Genomic DNA, 26,108 nt, shown 5'->3' on the forward strand with positions numbered 1-26,108 from the left:
TGAGTCAACAGATGGGGACGTTTGCAAGACAACAGCCATCTGCACGAACAGTTCGACGACGTTTGCAGCAACATGGAGTATCAGCCCGGAGACCATGGCTGCGGTTACCCTTGACGCTGCATCACAGATAGGAGCGCCTGCGATGGTGTACTCAACGACTAACCTAGGTGCACGAATGACAAAACGTCATTTTTTCGGATGAATCCAGGTTCTGTTTACAGCATCTTGCTGGTCGCATCCGTGTTTGGCGACATCGCGGTGAACGCACATTGGAAGCATGTATTCGTCATCGCCATACTGGCGTATCACCCGGCGTGATGGTATGGGGTGTCATTGGTTACAGGTCTCGGTCACCTCTTGTTCTCGTTGACGGCACTTTGAATAGTGGACATAACATTTTAGATGTGTTACGACCCGTGACTCTACCCTTCATTCGATCCTTGCGAAACACTACATTTCAGAAGGATAATGCACGACCGCATGTTGCAGGTCCTGTACGGGCCTTTCTGGGTACAGAAAATGTTCGACTGCTGCCCTGGCCAGCACATTCTCCCGATCTCTCACCAACTGAAAACGTCTGGTCAATGGTGGCCGAGCAACTGGCTCATTACAATACGCCAGTCACTGCTGTAGATGAACTGTGGTATCGTGATGAAGCTGCATGGGCAACTGTACCTGTACACGCCATCCAACCTCTGTTTGACTCAATACCCAGGTGTATCAAGGCCGTTATTACGGCCAGAGGTGGTTGTTCTGGGTACTGATTTCTCAGGATGTATGCACCCAAATTGCGTGAAAATGTAATCACATGTCAGTTCTAGTATAATATATTTGTCCTCTGAATACCCGTTTATCATCTGCATTTCTTCTTGTTGTAGCAATTTTAATGGCCAGTAGTGTATATTTACTATCGCTACTTACAGCCTTCAACAAATTATTGTTATCTTTCACTTTTTGGTAAAAGTGTTTCATCTTGCAAACTTCAAATTGCAACAAATGCGTCTGCTTTCACCGTATCGACACATATGTTTCTAGCTTCAGGCTATAAATCATTCATGTGACTGAAGACTCTCTGTGCATGGGCTTTCTGCATGCAACCGTCATTATCCTTTTGATATTAATTTTTTATTATTAGGCATCTATTCTCCATTTAAAACGTTTTCCAGAAAAATGAGTTTGTGCACGTAGAAGCTTGACTTTGTAATTGTTCCAAACTTTAATTTAGTGTACAGGTATCTTTGTGTAAACCATCTAAATCAGTGCTAGATGTATAGAACAAAAATGTTCCGTAGGTTATTGAAACCTGGTAATTACGGAAGGCAGGATTGGGTTACGATTGTGGATGGGCCCGAATCAGTTACTATTGGTTTGCTTTGCAATTTCACTCATTTATATTTTAATAAGTAATTTTTGAAAACAAGCCAATGAGGTCGCGATCAGTCTTTTAAGGCACGTAACCACAATCACAGCTGAAGGCCTTTAACGCAAAGAATGGCTAGTATTTAAAATTTAACAAATACATAAAATACAGAAAGCCAATAATTTTGAAGATAAGCCAATGTGGTCTCAATCAGAATTTTAAGGCAAATAACCACAATCACGGCTGAAAGCCTTTAACGCCAAAATATCAATTACAAAAGATTTGTCACACGGAGAATGGCATAGCAAAAGTTAATTAAAAAAACAGATTACCAAACAGGTGAGACAAATGATGGTAACTTAATAATACTATAATAAAATAAAACACAAGGGTCTGTGACAGACGGTGCTCCAGGAATCGATCTCTGAGTAGGTCAAACCCAAACACTTCCGCGAGCGAAGGGAAAGGCAGCCAAGAGTTGCACTCAGATCGCAGAATGGTATCTCGGAATAGTGGCAGTCCAACGAGCGACTGATGATAAACTTGGTAAGGCTACCTGGCATCCAACAAAACAAATGCAAGATGTGAAATTTCGCCAAAGCCGGAACCGGCGGTCTGCGATCCGCCCGCAGAATACTGTGCTTAAAGCGCCCGGAACAAGAAGGAATGACTACCACTAAGGTAGAAGAACGCCACCCAACCTACAATCAAGAAGCTGTCAAACTTACACGCCTCACCAGACAGCGGCGGCAAGGCGAGGAAATTTACACTGCCGTTACATCCACTAACCCCCAGGGCAGGTAGCTGCGGCGTTAGCGGCCATAAGACAGAAAAATACCGCTGGTTGAACTTAACAATGTAAGAAGCTGAAAACAGTAGATAGTAATTAGAAGCTCAGGAAGGCTAATCAGATCCGTCTTCCCCAGGTACTCCACTCACTGCCTTTCGCCTCGCGACACTAAGAGCAGCGACACGAACCCAAGTCACTGGAGAATCGCAAGATTTCACAATGGTGGAGGCTTCTCTACGCGAATTGCAATGCACTCAACTGAAACATACAGGATCCGGCTTCGACGAGGTCGTGCACCCTCGTGACCACTGCCCTTCGATCCGGCAGTCCATACACGCCGCCAGCATTCCTGTCGTGTTGTCGCTCTGCGCGGACCTTGCTGCTCCTCCGTCCCCAACCGAACTCCCCACTCACCATAGACAAGCCCAAAGATAGGGCAGCAGAACTACATATCGATAAGCGCCTCTGCTGCCACTAGCGGACAGGCAACGCTTACGAAACTGTGTGGCGCCAGTGAACACGAGAAGAAGACAAACAACGCAACCATGCCAACTAAAAGATACAGTGTGGCAGAAACGTACAAACGGCACCAACGCGAACCGCAGCACTGCTCAGTTATTTGGCCATTTATATATCATTACTCAGTTTACAGACAGTTCTACGCTTCCAGTTTCTTGGGGAATCTGGTGAGACACTGATTGCATGCGCAAAACTAAGTGATTGAAATGAGATAACGCCCGGTAGGTATGCAACACACCTAACGCACTTGTGACATGATTACGATCTTAACTTACCAAAGCAACTAGGAAAACTATGGCGGTCTGTGCTTGCATATGGTAGTCTACGGTAGGCTACAGTAGTTTTACAACTCTACACAACTGTCATGCTAACATGGAATCGATGGGTTCACACATTATTAGCGTCCGAGAGAGCAGGCATATTGTTCCCGCATCCATGCAGGATCGTACTGCAGGGTCAGGAAGTGGGCTTGTCTGCAGCAAAACAAGTATCCATACGGATAGTGCGTCGACGTCTGGAGGATCACAGACTGTCAACACGGCGACCATTGTTGTTTCCGTTGATGCGGCAACTGAGGCTGTCCGACAGTGGCAACGCTATACAAAGGACTTTGTCTTTTGGGACGAGTTCCAGTTCTATGTAATGAATCACTATGACGTAACCACGTGCAGAGACTGCGAGAACGAACGGTGTCCGATTACCGTCCATCATTGTCATATGGGTCCAGCTCCTGGCGCGCGGTGCATCATGCCACTGGACGCACAACAGGCTCACTTCTATTTCGCACGCTAGTAATTTACACAGCTTGCATTAGATTTCTGTCATGTTAAGGTGGGTTTTTATTCCACAATTACAATGTCTCTGTGACCTTTCAAAAAGATAATTCGTCTGTTGCCTTGCCCAGTACGTTACTCAGGTCTTCCACAAACTGAAAACATCTGTATACGAAAACAGTAACTGTTCTCGAAAGAACAGATAGCATTGATGACCGTGCAGCTACTCTAGAATAAATGATAACTGATTGAAATCTCAGCTGCCGACAGGTGTTGTTAATATATCTCGATGGGGACAGCTGAAAATGTGTGCCCTGACCGGGAATCGCATCCGGGGTCTTCTGCTTACATGGCAGACACTCTATCCATCTGAGCCACCGAGGACACACTGTCCACAATCACATACTTGACGTTCCTAATAGATATTTGCCCATCCACTCATTACTTGCGCCCACTATGGTGGCGATTCCCGTAAGAGCTCGGGCAACCTGTTCGCATGCACACAGATGAAGGTCAATGGTCCGGTAGCCATTTAACTATATATGAAGATAATAGCTGTTCTCGAAAGAACAGATACCATTGATGACCGTGCAGCTTCTCTAGAATAAATGATAATTGACTGAAACCCCCAGCTGTCGACAGGTGTTGTTGATATACCTCAATGCACGGTCATCAATGGTATATGTTCTTTCGAGGTTACTGTCTTCATATATAGTTAAATGGCTACCCGGCCATTGACCTTCGTCTGTGCGCATGCGCACAGGTTGCCCGAACTCTTACGGGAGTCGCTACCTTAGTGGGCGCAAGTAATGAGTGGATGGGCAAATATCTACTAGGAACATTACGTATGGGATTGTGGACAGCTCGGAATGTGGGTCTCTCTGGAGGTGTGCAAGGGATAAGTCCCTGCAGTCGCGCTATTCATCTGTGTCCTCGGTGGCTCAGATGGGTAGAGCGTCTGCCATGTAAGTAGGAGATCCCGGGTGCGAGTCCCGGTCGGGGCACACATTTTCAGCTGTCCTCATCGAGGTATATCAACAACACCTCTCGGCAGCTGAGGGTTTCAATCAATTATCATAGAAACATCTGGTCATGTATTGCCAACAGACTGGCACACACCGAGTCGTCAGCCACTACGGTTGAATTAGCATGGATTGGCGTACCTTCGTCCATCGTCTAAACACAGTCTGACTCGATGGCCATCTGAGTGAGAGCAGTCGTTGCTGATAGAGCTGACAGCTCCGTGTACCAGATGGGTGTTTCAATCAAGAGAAAGAGCTTCACAAATTCAGCAAGTCAATAACGCTCTGGTCCACCTCATGAAAGCATTTATTTGGCTTAGCATTGATAGAGTTGTTGGATATCATCTTGAGGGATACCATGCTAATTTCTGTCCAATTGACGCGTTAGATCGCATAGACGCAAGATACTCCAGACATTCTCAACTGGCGAGAGATCGGTCGACCTTGCTGGCTAAGGTATGGTTTGGCAAGCACGAACACAAGCTCTTGTCGTGAGCGGGAGTGTATTATCTTGCTGAAATGTAAGCCCAGAATGGCTTGCCATGGAGGGCAAAAAAATAGGTGATGTAATATCGTCGATGTACCGCTGGGCTGTAAGGGTGTCGCGGATGACAACCAATGAGATCCTGCTATGAAAAGAATGGAACCCCTGACCATCACTCCTGGTTGTCCAGCCGTATGGCGGGTGACAGTCAGGTTGGTATACCATTGCTATCCAGGGCGTCTCCAGTCAAGTCTTCACCGTTCATAGAAGCGGGACTCATCACTAAACAATTCTACTCCAGTCAGTGAGGTTCCAGGCGAAGACGGGTTTCGAGAGGCCACGGACAGAGGTGGGGTACCAACCCGACTGTCGCCCGCCATACGCACAGCAGCCAGGAGTGCCTGCCTGGGGTGCCATTCATTTTCGTTGCGGGAGTCCTTTAGTTGCCATCCGGGGCATCCTTACAGCACAGCGGTATCTCGACGATACTCTGCGACCCGTTATGTTCCCTTTCATGGCAAGTCAGCCTGGGTTTACATTTCAGCAAGATAATGCCCGCCCACAGACGGCGAGAGTTTCTACTGCTTTTCCTCACGCTAGCCAAACCCTGCCTTTGCCGCAATTTCGTCCGATCTCTCGCCAATTCAGAATGTTTTGAGCATTATGCTCAGGACCCTCCAATCATCTCGGGATTTTGGCGATCCACGGCAAATGGACAGAATATGTCGCCATATCCCTCAGAAGGATATCCAACAACCCTGTTAATTGATACCAAGCCGAATAACTGCTTGATAAATGCCAGAGGTGGACCGATGCGTTTTTGACTTGCTCAGTTTGTGAAGTTCTTTCTCGTGAATAAAACATCCAATTTTTCTGAAACTTGTTTGTACAAGTATATCACTTCTGCTAATTTATGTCCCATTCGAATAACTCCTTCGTGGTGAGTGTTTTCTTTTCTTTTGATGAACGTAACTAAACCTTCGCTACTAGGCCCACTGTAGACCGAAAACTACACTCACGCTGATAAATTAAGACTAATGCTGATACATGGTGAAACAACGCTCTGGTGGGCGGTTTGCGGGTTTAAATCACCTCGGGGTATGACCATGCGGTCGACGCACGGTGATGCTGGCAGCAGTCCACATACGCAGAGGTGTGTTGATGCATGTCAGAGTACGGTGCAGCGAGTAAGTGTGCAGACGTTTTCAGACGTGCTAATGGTGACTGTGTGTTGAAAATGGCTCAAAGCACACATATTGATGACGTTATGAGGGATAGTATACTTTGGCGACTGGAGGCTGGTAAAACACAGCAGGTCGTAGCACGGGCCCGCCGTGTGCCACGAAGTGTGATCTCAAGATTATGGCGACGATTCCAGCAGACAGGTAACGTGTCCAGGCGCTACAGTACGGTGAGGCCACAGTGTACAACACCACAAGGAGACCAATATCTCGCCATCAGTGCCCGTAGACGACCACGGAGTACAGCAGGTAGCCTTGCTCGGGACCTTACCGCAGCCACTGGAACAGTTGTCTCCAGACACACAGTCAATAAACGACTGAACAGACATGGTTTATTTGCCCGCAGACCGGCAAGGTGCATTCCACCGACCGCTGGTCACAGGAAAGCCCATAAAGCCTGATGTCAAGAACATAGTACATGATCATTGGAACAGTGGTCCCAGGTTATGTTCACGGACGAGTCCAGGTATGGTCTGAACAGTGATTCTCCCAGGGTTTTCATCTGGCGTGAACCAGGAATCAGATATCAGCCCCTTAATGTCCTTGAAAGGGACCTGTATGGAGGTCGTGGTTTGATGGTGTGGGGTGGGATTTTGATTGGTGCACGTACACCCCTGCATGTCTTTGACAGAGGAACTGTAACAGGTCAGGTGTATCGGGACGTCATATTGCACCAGTATGTCCACCTTTTAAGTGGTGCATTGATTCCCACCATCCTCCTGATGGATGACAACGCACGGCCCCACCGAGCTGCCATCGCGGAGGAGTACCTTGAAACAGAAGATATCAGGCGAATGGAGTTGCCTGCCTGTTCTCCAGACCTACACCCCATCGAGCACGGTTGGAATGCTCTCGGTCGACGTATCGCTGCACGTCTTCAAACCCCTAGGACACTTCAGGAGCTCCGACAGGCACTGGTGCAAGAATGGGAGGCTATACCACAGCAGCTGCCCGACCACCTGATCCAGTGTATGCCAACCAATTGTGTGGCCTGTGTACGTGTGCATGGTGATCATATCCCATACTGATGTCGGGGTACATGCGGAGGAAACAGTAGCGTTTTGCAGCACATGTGTTTTGATACGGTTTTCTCAACTTATCACCAATACCGTGGACTTACAAGTCTGTATCGTATGTGTTCCCTACGTGCTTATGCTATTAGTGCCAGTTTTGTGTAGTGCCACGTTGTGTGGCACCACATTCTGCAGTCATTCTTAATTTATGAGCGTGAGTGTATTTACAGCATTGGTAACCAACTGTATAAGAATCATATTCAGTCTGTGCGTTACAGTATTTGCTTGTTAGTAGTGTTCGTGTCATGACTTGCCGTTGGTGGCGGCACTGGTACTGCGACGTAGAGCTGTACATTACGGCTGCAGATGGTCAACACGGCTCTGGACAAGGTGGTTAGCTCATTACTCGCAGAGCCGTTTTATCAAAACGACGGAAACAGTGCTACTGCCCCCCACGAATATCGACGCATTAAAAGAATATGGAGATGTCCTCTTTCCACTCTGGGGTTGAAGAACATGATTCAGGAGTTCGAATTAACTGGCGATTTGGTAATTGCTCCTGGGAGAGACCGACGGCCAATTGCGCCACAAATTGTTGAAGACGTTACCGTTGCCATGGCTGGGAATGTTGGATACAGCGTGCGACCATCAACCGCTGCACGAGCTATGTAACGACAGCTGAACATTCCACGGTCCTCCTTTGGAAAAGTGGTGAGAACAGTTATTATTATAATAGCGATGAACGAGGCGTCGCCATAGTTAACTGGTGCCCAATGCTAAATAGAAACATATGAATCACAGCTGATTTGTCAGCACCGTCGATAAGGTGCTGGCTGCATGGTCTGGATCTGCAACGACTAAAATAATTAGAAGTCGTTGGTAAAAAATTATATATATTGTACTTAAATGGTTTTACAGGATTCTTCTTGGCTGCATACACATAATTATAAACAGATAGCAATTGAGGCCTCACTTAGGCCATGCGTTACTAATGGCCTTGTTAGAGGTTGCTTCCTATCAGCTGAAGGCTATGCTACTTTACTACTTGACGTACGGAGCAAGAGTGGACGAGAGCCCGCTAGAAACTTGATACAAGCCGCGGAGCGGCGCTAGCGGCGGTGGTTGCGACTCGCGGGTCCTACGATACTAATACGGACCACGGTCAATTACTGCAACCCCTAACAAGTGTGGTATCGAACGTTGATACCACAGTTATGAAATGTCATCCAGACTATCGCGGATGCAGATGGCCATCACGTTGAACAACGTTTGTAACCTGGAACGTAAACAAGGTATGCAATTAACAAATGTTACCCCCTATGGTGGAAATTAAAATGTGAGTCTTCCATGCTTTATTTATTACTTCTCTTCCACATGTCCTTACAAATGTTTCCACAAAGTTTCATTGTCTTACCATTACTAATTTTTCATTTTTCACGGGGACCCTCTCAAGCAGCGAAATGTTGTTGTTGTTGTTGTTATTATTGTGGTCTTCAGTCCTGAGACTGGTTTGATGCAACTCTCCATGCTACTCTTTCCTGCGCAAGCTGCTTCATCTCCCAGTACGTACTGCAGCCTACATGCCTCTGAATCTGCTTAGTGTATTCATCTCTTGGTCTCCCTCTACGATTTTTACCCTCCACGCTGCCCTCCGATACTAAATTGGTGATCCCTTGATGCCTCAGAACATGTCCTACCAACCGATCCCTTCTTCTAGTCATAAACTCCTCTTCTCCCCAATCCTATTCATTACCTCCTCATTAGTTATGTGATCTACCCATCTAATCTTCAGCATTCTTCTGTAGCACCACATTTCCAAAGCTTCTATTCTCTTCTTGTCTAAACTATTTATCGTCCACGTTTCACTTCCTCCATACATATACTTTCAGAAACGACTTCCTCACATTTAAACCTATACTCGATGTTAACAAATTTCTCTTCTTCAGAAACGCTTTCCTTGCCATTGCCAGTCTAGATTTTATATCCTCTCTACTTCCACCATCATCAGTTATTTTGCTCCCCAAATAGCAAAACTCCTTTACTACTTTAAGTGTTTCATTTCCTAATCTAACTCCCTCAGCATCACCCGACTTAATTCGACTACATTATCCTCGTTTTGCTTTTGTTGATGTTCATCTTATATCCTCCTTTCAAGACACTGTCCATTCCGTTCAACTGCTCTTCCAAGTCCTTTGCTGTCTCTGACAGAATTACAATGTCATCGGAGAACCTCAAAGTTTTTATTTCTCCTCCATGGATTTTAATACCTACTCGGAATTTTTTTTTTTTTTGCTTACTTTACTGCTTGCTCAATATACAGTTTGAACAACATCGGGGAGAGGCTACAACCCTGTCTCACTCCCTTCCCAACCACTGCTTCCCTTTCGTGTCCCTCGGCTCTTATAACTGCCATCTCGTTTCTGTACAAATTGTAAATAGCCTTTCGCTCCCTGTATTTTACGCCTGCCACTTTCAGAATTTGAAAGAGAGTATTCCAGTCAACATTGTCAAAAGTTTTCTCTAAGTGTACAAATGCTAGAAACGTAGGTTTGCCTTTTCTTAATCTAGCTTCTAAAATAAGTCATAGGGTCAGTATTGCTTCGTGTGTCCCCATATTTCTACGGAATCCAAACTGACCTTCCCCGAGGTCGGCTTCTACCAGTTTTCGTCTGTAAGGCATTCGTGTTAGAATTTTGCAGCTGTGACTTATTAAACTGATAGTTCGGTATTTTTCACATCTGTCAACGCCTGCTTTCTTTGGGATTGAAATTATTATATTCTTCTTGAAGTCTGAGGGTATTTCGCCGGTCTCATACATTTTGCTCACCAGATGGTAGAGTTTTGTCAGGACTGGCTCTCCCGAGGCTGTCAGTAGTTCTGATGGGATGTTGTCTACTCCCGGGGCCTTGTTTCGACTTAGGTCTTTCAGTGCTCTATCAAACTTTTCACGCAGTGTCATAACTCCCGTTTCATCTTTATCTACCTCCTCTTCCATTTCTATAACATTGCCCTTAAGTTCATCGCCCTTGTATGGACCCTCTATATACTCCTTCCACCTTTCTGCTTTTCCTTCTTTGCTTAGAACTGGGTTCCCATCTGAGCTCTTGATATTCATACAAGTGGCTCTCTTGTCTCTAAAGGTCTCTTTAATTTTCGTGTAGGTAGTATCTATCTTACCCCTTGTGAGATAAGCCTCTACATCCTTACATTTGTCCTCTAGCCATGCCTGCTTAGCCATTTTGCACTTCCTGTCGATCTCATTTTTGAGACGTTTGTATTCCTTTTTGCTTGCTTCATTTACTGCGTTTTTATATTTTCTCCTTTCGTGAATTAAATTCAATATTTCTTCTGTCACCCAAGGAGTAGTAGTAGAGTAGCAGCGAAATAGCAAAAGTTTAAATATAACCATCCTGTATATGTGAAAAAGTCTGTTTCGGCTGGCTGAAGTATCAAAGCATTTCACAAAGTTAGTAGACACTTTTCTGAGTGTCGCGCTGTTCTCATTTCTGCTACTGCTCATTACTTTCGTCGTTCTTTGATTTACTCTCAGTCTATATTCTGTACTCATTAGACTGTTCATTCCATTCAGCAGATCCTGTAATTCTTCTGCGCTTTCACTCAGGATAGCAATGTCGTCAACGAAGCGTATCACTGATATCCTTTCACCTTAAATTTTAATTCCACTACTGAACCTTTCTTTTATTTCCATCATTGCTTCTTCGATCTATGGCTTGAATGGCAGTTGTGAAAGACTACATCCCTGTCTTACACCCTTTCCAATCCCAGCACTTTGTTCTCGGTCGTCCACTCGTGCTATTCCCTCTTGGCTCTTGCACATATTGTATATTACCCGTCTCTCACTACACCTGACCCCAGTAATTTTTCAGCGTCAACTGTAGGCATTCTGCCGGCCGGAGTGGCCGAGCGGTTCTAGGTGCTGCAGTCTGGAACCGCGAGACCGCTACGGTCGCAGGTTCGAATCCTGCCTCGGGCATGGATGTGTGTGATGTCCTTAGGTTGGTTAGGTTTAAGTAGTTCTAAGTTCTAGGGGACTGATGACCTCAGAAGTTAAGTCCCATAGAGCTCAGAGCCATTTTGTAGGCATTCTTTCATATGCAGATACGTCGATGACATTTTGATCATATACAAAAGTCCTAATGACGGTATTAATAAACATTTTAATATGTTCAACGAGTTTCATGAAAATGTTTCTTTCACCTGTGAACCCTAGGACGAGTTCCGGTAATTGAATTTTCCAGATTTCACACCTACGATAGTAGATGACAAAGTTAACTTCAATATCTTCCGCAAAGAAACCAGTTCTGATCAAATTCCATTCATGTCAGCACTCTCGCATTCTCATAAGATGGCATTTTTTCGTTCAGTTATTTAGAGAGCCACCTCCACACCCCTTTCTTCTGAAAATCTCAATTCTGAGATCAATCTGTGGCTGCCAATAATGGCTATGATCCTTCAATAGTTGATAATATTTTAATAGGAGGACCAATAAGAGAGTCACTACACTAGGCCTTTCTAATAACGTCTCTAATGAAAAGAAAAAAATTATCTCCATACCTTTTCTGGGTCAAATTTTTTACGAAATACAGCGTTTACTTCTAAATAAATATAACTGTAGAGTTGCCTTCTCAATTAATAACTTTTTAAAAAGTAATATCATACATTACTTCATACCTAAGCTTTCCCCTCTGCATAATTCTGGTCTCTATAAAGTTATTTGCGGCAGTTGTCCTGCCTGTTACATAGGCCAAACAGGCCGAGCTATTGCGACAATATTGAAGGAACACCTCGGAAAAAAAAGGCACCAATGTTCACAATTCAACTTTCGCTGACCATTGTTAATCACAGGACATAATCCTAAAGATGTAAAAGAAGTCCAGATCTTGCACTCGGAGAAAAAAGTCTTTAGGCTTGACATCTTAGAAGAGCTAGAGATTTGTAAACACCTATCTCTGAAGGATGGTCTCATTCTGAACGAACAGTTGCAATTACACAGCAAAAACCTTTTTCAAGGTATAAAGCCGCTAATTAAAAGTGGTCTGAATGGCGATACTCTCCTCATTGTAGACTCTTAAGCAGCGTTTTCCTTTACAGTTTCACGTTTTCTATGCGGATTTCAACTATATTTCATTTATAAAATAAGACCCTTATGGTGTGTTGTAATTTTCATGCACTGATTCCTGTTGTTGCCTGTAATGTTAGATTGTCTATACAGCGCCTCATTTGCTCTTGCTTGTAATTCCATCACTTCTTGCTAGATGACGCGAATCTGTTTTCGTGTCCAACTCGTGGCTGCCTTGGCCTGTTAGCCGTCTAGTCTGACGGTAGCGGCGGTTTGGTGCAGTTGTTTTGCTCTAAGCGACCTCGTGACTGCCATTGTATTTCGATGGAAAATTTTATTCCAGTTGACAACATGATATATTTTTACAATTCAATTTTTAATTCTTGTGATTATTTCAATTTGACAAGAGCTTTCTTGCTCAGATGTTTTTCACCTATGCTGTGATTACTTGTAAGTACACTGCTTGTAGCCGGCCGGTGTGGCCGTGCGGTTCTAGGCGCTTCAGTCTGGAACCGCGGTACCGCTACGGTCGCAGGTTCGAATCCTTCCTCGGGCATGGATGTGTGTTAGGTTTAAGTAGTTGTAAGTTCTAGGGGACTGATGACGTCAGAAGTTATGTCCCATTGTGCTCAGAGCCATTTGAACCATTTTACACTGCTTGTACAGTATATGGAAGTAATCCTATTAATTATATTGTGATTTGAGCCATGTCATTATATTTTCTAGGTAATCCTATGTAATTTTTATTCTGATTAAGACCGCCTTAGAGCTGTCGAAACCATGGTCAATTTGACAACAGTTTTATGCAGCCGAAGTGGCTATACGTACATTCTGTAATTAAGTTAACGCGCGGTTTCAGGACTTCAGCCTATAACAATGTTTAAAATTTCAATCTTTGCGTATTGATTCTTCCTGACGAACCACTTAAACTTCAGCCTGCTCTTCATCACATTGTGGTCTGAGTCTATACCTGGGTACGTCTTGCAGTCCTGTATCTGATTTCGGAATCTCTGTCTGACTATGATGTAATATAACTGAAATTCTCCCATTACGAGCTGAAATTTTTACAGAATTCAATTAGTCTTTTTCCTCTCCCAAGCTCATATTCTCCTGTAACCTCTTCTTCTACTCCTTCCCCTACAACTGCATTTCCGTTCCCTATGACTATTAGACTTTCATCTCCCTTTGCGTTTTCTATTACCATTTTAATAGCCTCGTACACTTTCTCTGTCTCTTCATCTTCATCTTGCGACATCGGCATGTATACATGAACTATCGTCGTCGGTGTTTGCTTGCTGCCAGTTCTGATAAGAACAACCCTGTCACTCAAATGTTCACAGTAACCCCCCTTGCCCTACCTTCCTATTCATAGCGAATTCTACTCCCGTTATGCCGTTTTCTGCTGCTGTTAATATTGCCCTACACTCATCTGACCAGAAAACCTTGTCTTCTTTCCATTTCACTTCAATGAGCCCCTTCTATATCTAGATTGAGCCGTTTTCAGATTTTCTAGCTTCCCTACCACATTCAAGATTCTTAAATTCCACACCCCAACTTGTAGAACGTTATCCTTTCGTTGATTATTCATTCTTTTTCTAATGGTCACTTCCCCCTTGCCAGTCCCCTCCCAGACATCAGAATGGGGGACTGTTCCGGAATCTTTCGACAGTGGAGAGATCATCACGACGCTTTTTCAGTTAGTGGCCACATGTCCTGTGGGTACACGTTATATGTCTTTAATGCAGTGGTTTCTATTGCCTTCTGCATCATCATGCCGTTGTTCATTGCCAATTCTTCCGCCATTAGGGGCAGTTTCCTACACAAAGGATAAGAGGCAACATGAATCTCTGTCCGTTCCTCCGACCTCTTTGATAAGTCTGTTGGCAGAACGAGGGGGATTTCTTATCCGGAAGTCCTCGTCCGCCATTGCTGATTATTAATCAAAATTTAAGTAGTGACGCGTTTCGAACCCAGAACCGAGAAGGTTTTGATTACTAGTCAAAGACACTACCCCACCTTTTGTTTTAATCTAATTTTGTTCGTTTTATCTGGTCGGGGCGGACGTCGCAAGACACCCGTTTTCAGTTCGTCGTTGATCCATTAACTCAGTTTTTTTACTACAGAGGGCAGCTAACCCTCTGACCGAACACGCTTAGTTACCGTGCCGGCAACCCCTAGACCACAGGTATAACCCAGTAAGATGTTTCGATATTTGACCTGTTGAGCTGGCTATGACAAAGATACTGAAACAAAGCAAGTGCCCAAGAATAATACTGCCATTTATCAGTATCTTTTATTGCCTTTGTATGTAACAGAGATTCCTTGTGAGTCCAAGGTCGCTACACGTAACAGATCAGATACTATCAGCAACACTCTCAAGATTATTGTGTGACGTGTGCACAAGAATATCGTCGTCACATGATGTAAAGATATGTAGAATGACTTAGCCAGTATTTCCAACAGCTGCATTGAATAAAAACTCACTGTAAATGTGGATAAATACAACATAATTGTCATAAAATGGCAAAGAACGTAATAGTGTTAAATTATGGCGGTGTTAATAAAAATCTATTACGTATAGAAACAACGGAAAGTTAGGCGAAAAGTAGTCCAAACATGAAATCAACCACCTCCCTGAGAGACAACTTACATTCCGTCCAATCTGTGTAAGCGTAGATCACATACAGTTTATATTCAGAGAAATAGTATCGACGGTAGTTGAGAGATGTATACCAAATAAATTAATAAGAGATGGTACACATAGCGGGCGAGATCATTATTGCAGAATCAACGAAAAAAAGCTCGTCAAATTTAAAGGAATACAAAATCCTCAAGACTGGCGAAGTTTTACAAAAGCTCGAAATTTAACGTGAACTTCAGTGTGAGACGCTTTTAATATTTTCCACAACGAAACTCCGTCTCAAAATTCGGCAGAAGACCCAAAAAAATTCTAGTCGTATGTGAAGAGATTTGAAGTACATCAGTGGCAAGACGCAGACAATGCCGTTTCTGCGCAGTAACGATGGTGATGTTTCTGATGACAGTGTCACAAAAGCCAAGTTACTAAACGCGGTTTGCGAATTCCCTTCACAAAAGAAGGCGAAGTAAATATTCCAGAATTCGAATCAAGAACAAATGCCAACATGTGTAACCAATTCTTGGCTAGCGAAGTACCTTAGAACACTTAAGAAAGGCAAGGCTTCCGGTCCAGATTGTATACCAGTAGGGTTCCTTTCGGAGTATACTGGTACATTAGCCCCATACTTAGCAGTCATACAGAACCGCTCGCTCACAGAATGATCCGTACCGAGATACTGGAAAGTTGCACAAGTCACAGCAATACCCAAGAAAGGAAATAGGGGTGATATCAGTAACATCGATTTGCAGTAGGATTTTTTAACATCTACTGTGCTCGAACAGTGTGAATCACCACGAAGAAAAAGATTTTTTTGACAAACAGCCAACGTGGATTTCTAAAATGTGGCCGGCCGTTGTGTCCGAGCGGTTCTAGGTGCTTCAGTCCGGAACCGTGCTGCTGCTACGGTCGTAGGTTCGAATCCCGCCTCGGGCATGGATGTGTGTGATGTCCTTATGTTAGTTAGGTGTACGTAGTTCTAAGTCTAGGGGACTGATGACCTCAGATGTTAAGTCCCATAGTGCTTAGAGCCATTTGAACCATTTTGAACCGAAAATGTCACAGCGCTAGTGTCTCTGTCGCATATCTTACATAAGGGCCGTGAGAATTGTACAAGAGAGAAGCAATCCCGACGCGCGTGAAAACGTACTCTCATTTATTGCTTGTCCTGTATGCGAGTGCAGTAGCGTGTATAGTGGTTACTGTGGGTAGTATATGTCTACCTTGTCTCTCCAGAGTGTTCCGAAACTGGATTAATAAAAAGACAGTGTGACAGAGGTTCCACTGTGTCCCCATATTTGAGTACAGGGCGCAACCAGAAACTCGCGCGTCGCATTGGCTTGAATGTCGGTTATGCCTTCAAAGCATTGACCGTTCATGGGAATTTCTGCTCTTCGTCGTTTTGCAGTAGGATCCTACTGATAGCACCAAATCTCGTCACCCGTGATAATTTCCTCCAGAAAAGAACTACTCACGTTTTGGATTTCAATCAAGTCGTGGCAGGCGCCCACGCATCGTCGTATTTGCGCGGGAGTCAATGTCTACGGGACAATCTCTGCACACACTTTTCTCTTCTTAGGACACTGTAGAGAATGTCTCGAGCACTTGATTTAGAGATATTGCTCCATTCGATTTGTGATGCAACAATGTTGCATACTGCGTCCCCACTATTTAACTCTGCCTGCTTTCAACTGACTTGTCGAATGCATATATGTTGTTTACAGTAACTACGAGGGGCACCCAATAAATACTGCAACACATTTTTTTGTCTCGGCTAATTTCGGTTGAAAAAAAAACTGAATTTGCTTCGAGACATCGTGGAATATTTCAGCCTCAGCCTACATACACTACTGGCCATTAAAATTGCTACACCACGAAAATGACGTGCTACAGACGCGAAATTTAACCGACAGGAAGAAGATGCTGTGATATGCAAATGATTAGCTTTTCAGGGCATTCACACAAGGTTGGCGCCGTTGGCGACAGCTACAACGTGTTGACATGAGGAAAGTTTCCAACCGATTTCTCATACACAAACAGCAGTTGACCGGCGTTGCCTAGTGAAACGTTGTTGTGATGCCTCGTGTAAGGAGGAGAAATGCGTACCATCACGTTTCCGACTTTGATAAAGGTCGGATTGTAGCCTATCGCGCTTGCGGTTTTTAATATGGCAACATTGCTGCTCGCGTTGGTCGAGATCGAATGACTGTTAGCAGAATATGGAATCGGTGGGTTCAGGAGGGTAATATGGAACGCCGTGCTGGATCCCAAAGGCCTCGTATCACTAGCAGTCTAGATGACAGGCATCTTATCCGCATGGCTGTAACGGATCGTGCAGCCACGTCTCGATCCCTGAGTCAACAGCTGGGGACGTTTGCAAGACAACAACCATCTGCACGAACAGTTCGGCTATGTTTGCAGCAGCATGGACTATCAGCTCGGAGACAGTGACTGCGGTTACATTTGACGCTGCATCACAGACAGGAGCGCCTGCGATGGTGTACTCAACGACGAACCTGGGTGCACGAATGGCAAAAAGTCATTTTTTTCGGATGAATTCAGGTTCTGTTTACAGTATCATGATGGTCGCATCCGTGTTTGGCGACATCGTGGCGTACGCACATTGGAAGCGTGTATTCGTCATCGCCATACTGGCGTATCACCCAGCGTGATGGTATGGGGTGCCATTGGTTACACGTCTCGGTCACCTCTTGTTCGCATTGACGGCACTTTGAACAGTGGGCGTTAAATTTCAGATGTGTTACGACCCGTGGCTCTACCCTTCATTCGATCCCTGCGAAACCCTACATTTCAGCAGGACAATGCACGACCGCATGTTACAGGTCGTGTACGTGCCTTTCTGGATACATAAAATGTTCGACTGCTGCCCTGGCCAGCACATTCTTCGGATCTGTGACCAATTGAAAACGTCTGGTCAATGGTGGCCGAATACTGGCTCATCACAATACGCCAGCAACTAATCTTGATGAAGTGTGGTATCGTGTTGAAGCTGCATGGGCAGCTGTACCTGTAATCGCCATCCAAGCTCTGTTTGACTCAACGCCCAGGCGTATCAAGGTCGTTATTGCGGCCAGAGGTGGTTGTTCTGGGTACTGATTTCTCAGGATCTATGCACCCAAATTGCATGAAAATGTAATCAGATGTCACTTCTAGTATAATATATTTGTCCAATGAATACCCGTTTATCATATGCATTTCATGTTGGTGTAGCAGTCTTAATGGCCAGTACTGTAGTTATATGAACTTTCGATAGGTGGCGACGATATACACAGTCTTGAAAACGGTATCTGTAATGGCAATGCGTTCGAAGCATAAAGCCGTCATTGAGTTTCTTTCGGCAGAAAATCAGAATGTCGTACATGTTCATAGGCGCTTGCAGAATATGGGCGGAGACTTGGCAGGAAACAAAACCACAGCGAGTCGTTGGGTGAAGCGAGAAGATCGCACTAACCTGTCCGATCTCCCGTGTGCCGGTTGGCCGAACACAAGTATGATTCCTACAGTGTTGGGCTCGCAGCTCGTGGTGTAGTGGATAGCGTTGTTGCCTCTGGACCACAGGGCCCCGGGTTCGATTTTCGGCCGTGTTGGGGATTTTCTCTACCTGGGGACTGGGTGTCTGTGTTGCCCTCATCATTTCATGTTCATCATCATCATCGTCGTCATCATTCGTGACAGTGCCTTGATTGGATTGTGTGAAAAATTGGACTGTGTAAAAATTGGGACTTTGTACGGGCGCTGATGACCGCGCAGTTGGGCGCCCCACAAACCGATCATCATCAGAGTGTTGGAATGTGCAGACACTCTCATTCGAGGTGATCGACGGATCACAAAGAAACGCTTCGCTACAGAAGTTAATGTCTCTGTTGGTAGTGTAGACACACTGGTCCGTCGGTTGGAGTACTCAAGGGCGTGTGCCCGCAGAGTTCCTCGGCGCCTAACAGAAGACCGTAAAAAGCAACGAAGGACTTTCTGTGCTTATTTGCTCACGCGTTAGAGGGTGATAGTGACAATTTGTTGTTGAGTATCAGCGCAGGCGATGAGACGTTGGTCCACCGTTTCAAACCCGAAACGAAATGGCAATCCATGGAGTGCCGCCATACCATCTCTCTACCGAAAAAAAAAGGTCACAGCCGCACCCTCTGTGGTATCGATAGTTCCGATGCCACAGACAAGGTTGGTATTACGAGAGCGGAAGATCTTCGCCGGCCACAGCGCCTCTAGCCGACGCTGTGCAGCTCTACGAGCGCCGCTCCACTTTCGCCCAGTTCATGAAAAGCAGACGGCCGAGATCCATCGCTTTAGCTTAGCTAGCTTTTGAGACTTTCTTATCTGGACTTTGGCTACACAACTACGTGCTCATCTGTATGAAGATACGTATTCATTTATATATGTTCATGCACCAGTAAAAAACCTCTTTTACTTTACTTGCAGTACCGACGTGCTTTACCTCGCCTGCTCCTACTCGCTTCCTTTCGTTCGACCTCTTTGTCAGATTACAGGAGCAGATCCACGCGCCGCCTTCCAGGCGGGATACCGAACACCCTCAGCCGGTAAACGAATGGAGACGATATTCTGCGACTCTGAAGGGGTTATTCTGTTTGATGTCCTCCATGTTAGTGCAACGATGGGCTCTGAACTGTATTTTGCTACCTTAACGAATTTGAAGAAACCACTGTAACGCATTCGTCGCAACAAAAATGCAAACGATCTTCTCCGTGGCAACGCAAGTTATGACACAAGTCGACGCAACCGAGAGAAGCTCACAGACCTTCATTGGAATGTTCTTCCTCATCCACCCTGCAGCTCTGATCTCACACCTTCCGACTTGCATCTGGTTGGCCCAATAAAGGATGTACTCCGCTGGAGCCACTGCATGGATGACAGAAAGGTTATGGATGCAACAAGACGTTGGTTGTGATGTCGACCAGTAGAGTGGTATCAGACGGGCATACAGGCCCACACAATAAGGTGGCGTGAGGCCGCCGCGTTGAACGGAGATTGTGTTTAAAAATGGTTTTCTTTTAGCAAAGATTGGGCAGTGATATGGTGTATTGCAAATTTGAATAAAAGCATCCTGTTTTCAGAAAAAAATATCTTACATACCAGCTGAACGCCTCTCGGTTACTGCGCTTATGTTGCTTATACACCAGGAAAATATATCGCGCTCTAACACTTTGCCGTCCGCACGTCTCGTACAAATTTATTCGCTTGTCGCCGGCAGCTCTAATTCGGATTACTTGGCTAGTCGCCGGCCGTTCTTGACATTATCGGGGGGTTTAAAGTGTTACGTTTTACTAATGTCATCGTTAGTTCCCAAAAGTTCTCAACCCCGTTCCCCTACTTTCATGAAATTTCGAAGATATACATACGTAAAAATTACAAAATTTGTTTGTCTCATGTATTTGTTTATTTGCATTTTCTTTGGTACTTAATACTCGTATTTCTCTTTCATATGATATGCAGCAAAACAGTCTCCAAGATATAACGCAACTCCACAAGACTTGCACATTAAGTTTATTGCTCTTTTTTTGTTTTTGTAACATACATGGCAGTTTCTTCGTTTTCGTTTATTGGTTTCGGAAACACGTAGGCCGATTAGTTAGTGTTGCTTTACGTGACCGGAAAGTCTGTCAACCTCCAAGTTTTGCTCCGCGCATTCATCGTAAATAATCGTATCGTCTCTTTCGTCTGCCATGATGAGAGGGCACAAGTACGTATAAGAACAAAAAACTTGTTGACGTGTGTAACTTATTGTTACCTCAAGAAAACACCAACAGAATGGAAAAGATACTGAAGTGCTGTCGCCGGCCACTGCGCGAGACCACGCTCACGACACCACTGTGGTGTCGTCGGCCGTTGATCGCTATTTCGCGCACGACATCACTGTGGTGTCGCCGGACGGCAGAGTGTTGAGTATTGCAAGGGAGGTACGCCCACTTGAAAGTAGAGAGAAAAGATATAAGTGTAGATTTCAATGATTGAAAGCACACATGAGAATACATAAGGCAAGTGAGAACGTTCTGTCTGCCCTAGTATCTTAGCTCCAAAGTGAAGAGGGCAGTGACTGGGAGCACTATCATGAAGTGGCCACATTACCCGTCGTACCACAAAAAGCAACTTCACCCGCAGGAAGCGTAGATATGCTTCGCCTGTGAGGTGTTGAGGAAGGTTGTCTGGTCCCACGAGGCGATTACCAGTAATCCTCGTCCACGCGTTGAGGTTGAACCAGCGCTGATGGTTCGCTGCCACCATACTACGTGGACTCTCCGTAGCTGGCAGGTGGATGTTGAGAAAGTTGACGATAACTCCACTGGTGAAGGTAGCCACATCTGTGAATAGCATGGATGACGGAAGTCCCCGCGTCGTGTTGGCTTATATGATGAATCAGCAACAAAACCGTCCTCGCGGAGGTAAGAAAGACTGTACACGTTATAGATAGTGGACGTTATAGATAGTGGCACCTGCGTGGTAAATGTTCCACATGATCGTCCGGCTTACCTCATGCTGATGGGCCACCTGCCTGTTACTAATTCTGGGGTCACTGACACACATCTTTTATCTGCACCTTCACGTCGGTGCACCTCCTGTGGAACGCATTTGCGACTGTATTGTCATATGACCCTTTTTGCACCTTATCCTCTTGGAGGCCGTTTCCATCGGTTTGTCCCAGCGCTTAGAACCAAAATTTTAAGTGCCGGAATGCTCCACCTAAACTATATAACTCCCCGTCTTACCCTTGAGCCATAAAAATCACTTGTATACAACTTAAAATGGGAAATCGTTTTTTACAAAGCACTGTTGTGAAATTTAGGTTTTTAAAAGAAAGTTTCTTGTAATCAAACAATAAAACTACGACACTTAATATCAATAAAAGGTGCTAACCTGTAACCTTGTAGCAGTATACTTTGTTCCCTAATTCTGCTCGATACATACCGGCACGAGTCGGTAGTCTTCGTGACTATGACGTCATGTTTCCGACTTCTAGCAACTGCGGAGTTTAAACAGTGGCACTGTAGCTGCTCGGCGAACGTGTGTCCAGCATTTAGCAATGAATAACGATGAAAGTACTCCTGGCCCGTCGGAATCACGTACAATTCCGACTTCTCGAAGAGTTAGGAAGAACAAAACACGATGTGACATGAGACACGGAATTAGATGTTTAGTAAATGCTTCAGTGTAAATGTCATTTTTCTTCTACTCATTGAATTGTACTACAGTTGGACTGATTTAAGTTCATATTCGTTACAGGAAGAAAGCAACACATTTGAACACGAAACGTCGCCATCCTATTAGACCGCTGATGTTGTTGGCAGTCGTAAACCAAAAACGACATGTAGCGCGCGCGCGTGCCCGCGCGCCCACACACACACACACACACACACACACACAGCGCAAGTAGTCATACTTGACTGAGAAATGAAGAGTAACAGCAAGCTTTTTATTGGGACCAAAGCCACTATACATTTCTTGAAATAAGACATTTTCATCTGTCAGTAAAAATCTTAGCGTAAGCATATGGCCTTGTTTAGCAGAAATAGCATTTTTTAGATGGGTATCTGATTTACAAATATGAGAGGATGCTTTCATAAACATAAACTGAAATGAAACTTCCTGGCAGATTAAAACTGTGTGCCGGACCGAAACTCGAACTCGGGACCTTTGCCTTTCGCGGGCAAGTGCTCTACCAACTGAGCTACCCAAGCACGACTCACGCCCCGTCCTCACAGCTGTAATTCCGCCAGTACCTCGTCTCCTACCTTCCAAACTTTACAGAAGCTCTCCTGCAAACCTTGCAGAAGCTGTGAGGACGGGGCGTGAGTCGTGGTTGGTTAGCTCGGTTGGTAGAGCACTTGCCCGCGAAAGGCAAAGGTCCCGAGTTCGAGTCTCGGTCCGGCACACAGTTTTATCTGCCAGGAAGTTTCATATCAGCGCACACTCCGCTGTAGAGTGAAAATTTCATTCTATAAACTGAAATGTTTTTTCGTCCATTCTCAAATTTTTTTCGTAGTCCTTTAAGTCCTCGCACTATAGCCAAAGAACCAAATTCTGCTGAACGCCTCGAGATTCTCTTTTCGTTCTTCACAGTTTCACCCACAATCGCTTGAATTTCTCTTAATTCCCAAACAAAGTAATTGCTGTTACCTTTACAGTAGACGCTTCTCCACATTACCGAACAACTATTGTGAAAAATTTTACCAAAATATACTGACATTAGCTAGGTACTTTTCTCAAGGAAGTGTTATGGCATCTTTGATTAAGGTCTTTTCAAATTTCTTACAGTCCTGTTGTCATGCGGAAACACTTCGCGAAGCCGTCGGTGTTTGTCAGAGCTTTACGCGTGAAATCACGTCAGCAACTTCGCGGCTCATATTTCGTAAGAGCAGAAGATATGCGGCTAACGTAGTGGAATTGGGAGAACGTAATGCAGAAACCACTTCCACCGGCCTGCCTAGAACAACTTGACAGTGAATCCTTTCCGGAGTTACGGATGCTTCAAACACGTGCTGTGCCATTCCACGGAGTTCGTTCGTTGTTCTTCAGTTAGAGAACCACAGCTAATGGAAATATACTTACTAAAAAAATAGCTTTCCGGCGATCACTATGCGGCAGTGGGCTGCTGTCAAAACTGTAGGAAGATTCATGCATCTGCCGAAGTATTTTTCCATACAGGGTGTTTGACTGTTTCGTGTCCAAACGAAAGGTGCGGGGTAAAGGACAATAAAACGAGCAAATAGTCCTAACAAGCGGAAAAAATGAGAAGAGACGAATATGCTCCTATTTGTTAAAAGACTCTGAAAAGTGGAGTATCAGCTGTCTCATTCTACATCTACATCTACATTTATACTCCGCAAGCCACTTGATGGTGTGTGACGGAGGGTACCTTGAGTACCTCTATCGGTTCTCCCTTCTATTCCAGTCTCGTATTGTTCGTGGAAAAAAAGATTGTCGGTATACCTCTGTGTGGGCTCTATTCTCTCTGATTTTATCCTCATGGTCTCTTCGCGAGATATACGTAGAAGGGAGCAATATAATGCTTGACTCCTCGATGAAGTTATGTTCTCGAAACTTCAACAAAAACCGGTCCTGAGCTACTGAGCGTTTCTCTTGTAGAGTCTTCCACTGGAGTCTATCTATCATCTCCGTAACGCTTTCGCGATTACTAAATGATCCTCTAACGAAGCGCGCTGCCCTCCGTTGGATCTTCTCTATCTCTTCTATCAATCCTATCTGGTACGGATCCCACACTGCTGAGCAGTATTCAATCAGTGGGCGAACAAGCGTACTGTAACCCACTTCCTTTGTTTTCGGATTGCATTTCCTTAGGATTCTTCCAATGAATCAGTCTGGCATCTGCTTTACCGACGATTAATGTTTTATGGTCATTCCATTTTAGATCACTCCTAATGCCTACTCCTATATAATTTATGGAATTAACTGCTTCCAGTTGCTGACCTGCTATATTGTAGCTAAATGATAAAGGATCTTCCTTTCTATGTATTCGCAGCACATTACACCTCTCTACATTGAGATTCAGTTGTCATTCCCTGCTCCATGCGTCATTTCGTTGCAGATCCTCCTGCATTTCAGTACAATTTTCCATTGTTACAACCTCTCGATATACTACAGCATCATCCGCAAAAAGTCTCAGTGAACTTCCGATGTTATCCACAAGGTCATTTATATATATTGTGAATAGCAAGGGTCCTACGACACTCCCTGCGGTACACCTGAAATCACTCTTACTTCGGAAGACTTCTCTCCACTGAGAATGACACGCTGCGTCCTGTTATCTAGGAACTCTTCAATCCAATCACACAATTGGTCTGATAGTCCATATGCTCTTACTTTTTTCATTAAACGATGGGATTCTGCGTTCCTCAGCACCTTTAAAACTTTTCCCAAAAATTTTGGCGTACGAAACAGTACTGCTCTTTTTAAGATGCAACTCACTTCTCTTTCCACAAACTTCCCTAACTGTAATTCGCTCTTTATATACCACAACCACTGCCTTCCAGTATTTATCACTTTTCAGTCTCTTTCCCACAGCCATTGTATCCTTCTCTCTCAGCATAAAAATGCGCAAAACGTTCGCGTGCCAAAATTTGTGGGAAAATTTTTAAAGGTGCCAAGAAGATGGAATGATAAAGGTGGTACCCCCCCCCCCCCCCACTTTAGTCAGAGTCTTTTAATAAACAGGATCATATTCGCCTTATTTGTGCTCCTATAGGAGAATTTTTCCGTTGGTTCCCTATCTTATCCCTGCTGTTGTTGAGCATGTCGCTCACATGAAAAGAACTTTATGAATCAGACAAACCTTTATAGTTTACTTATGTGAAATTGAAATAACGCTAAACTATATACTTTTACACCTCAGATCCAGTTTCATGGGCACAAAAACTTTGCATGTGCTTCAGTACTACAACAAGGTGGGATTCCTAGAACACATCTGATGGTAAAGGAAACACTGTGCAGCATACTTCTCTGCGCTACGTCACTTAATGAACTACGTTTTCGCCTCACACCACGATTACAAACAGGGTAACTTTGAAGCTCTGTATCCAGAAACAGATAAAGGTATAAAGAAAATTTTCAAGGTTGTTCTAGATCGGGATCTTAGGAATACATAGTAAAAAAATCAGCTATTTGCTGTACATAGCCGTCTTGGAATCCGCCGTCTCAAAATCAATATGAGAAAATCCGCAGTCTGAGTTCCTATCAACACGAATTCAATAATTCTGGAATAAAACAGCTGCTCGTGACAGGTAGCAATGGAATTTACCGAATTGTGGTAGTAGCTTCGACGGAAAGCACATCAGGGTTAAAGCTGCTGCTGAATCTGTATCAACATTTTATAATACCGATCCATAATCTTATTGGCTGTTTTTAGATGCAAATGGATTACTTTTATCAGTTGACGTTTGGAAGTATGACCACATCAGTGATGGGAGAGTGATTAAAGGAAATTGTTTCAGTAACGTATTGTTTCAAGGCATGTCGTTTCCGGAACCAAACGAGGATTACCACAAGAGGATTAGACATAGATCGTTTTAGTTTATTTTTGAATAAAGTGTTTACTGGGTAATTTTTTTAAAGATGTGTAGAAACGTTGCTAACCAGATGCTAAATAGCTGTGGGATCAAGTTTTGAAAACCTCCTACGTTTCTCTTAT

General features: G+C 44.4%; 1 protein-coding gene across 1 annotated transcript in view; it reads left to right on the top strand.

Annotated features, from left to right (window-relative positions):
- LOC124796084 (peptidoglycan-recognition protein LE-like) overlaps positions 1 to 26,108 on the top strand; it is a 110,948-nt gene that overhangs the window by 59,861 nt on the left and 24,979 nt on the right. The window lies entirely within an intron of this gene.

The sequence above is a fragment of the Schistocerca piceifrons genome, chromosome 4, assembly GCF_021461385.2.
Source record: "Schistocerca piceifrons isolate TAMUIC-IGC-003096 chromosome 4, iqSchPice1.1, whole genome shotgun sequence".
Classification (NCBI taxonomy): domain Eukaryota; kingdom Metazoa; phylum Arthropoda; class Insecta; order Orthoptera; family Acrididae; genus Schistocerca; species Schistocerca piceifrons.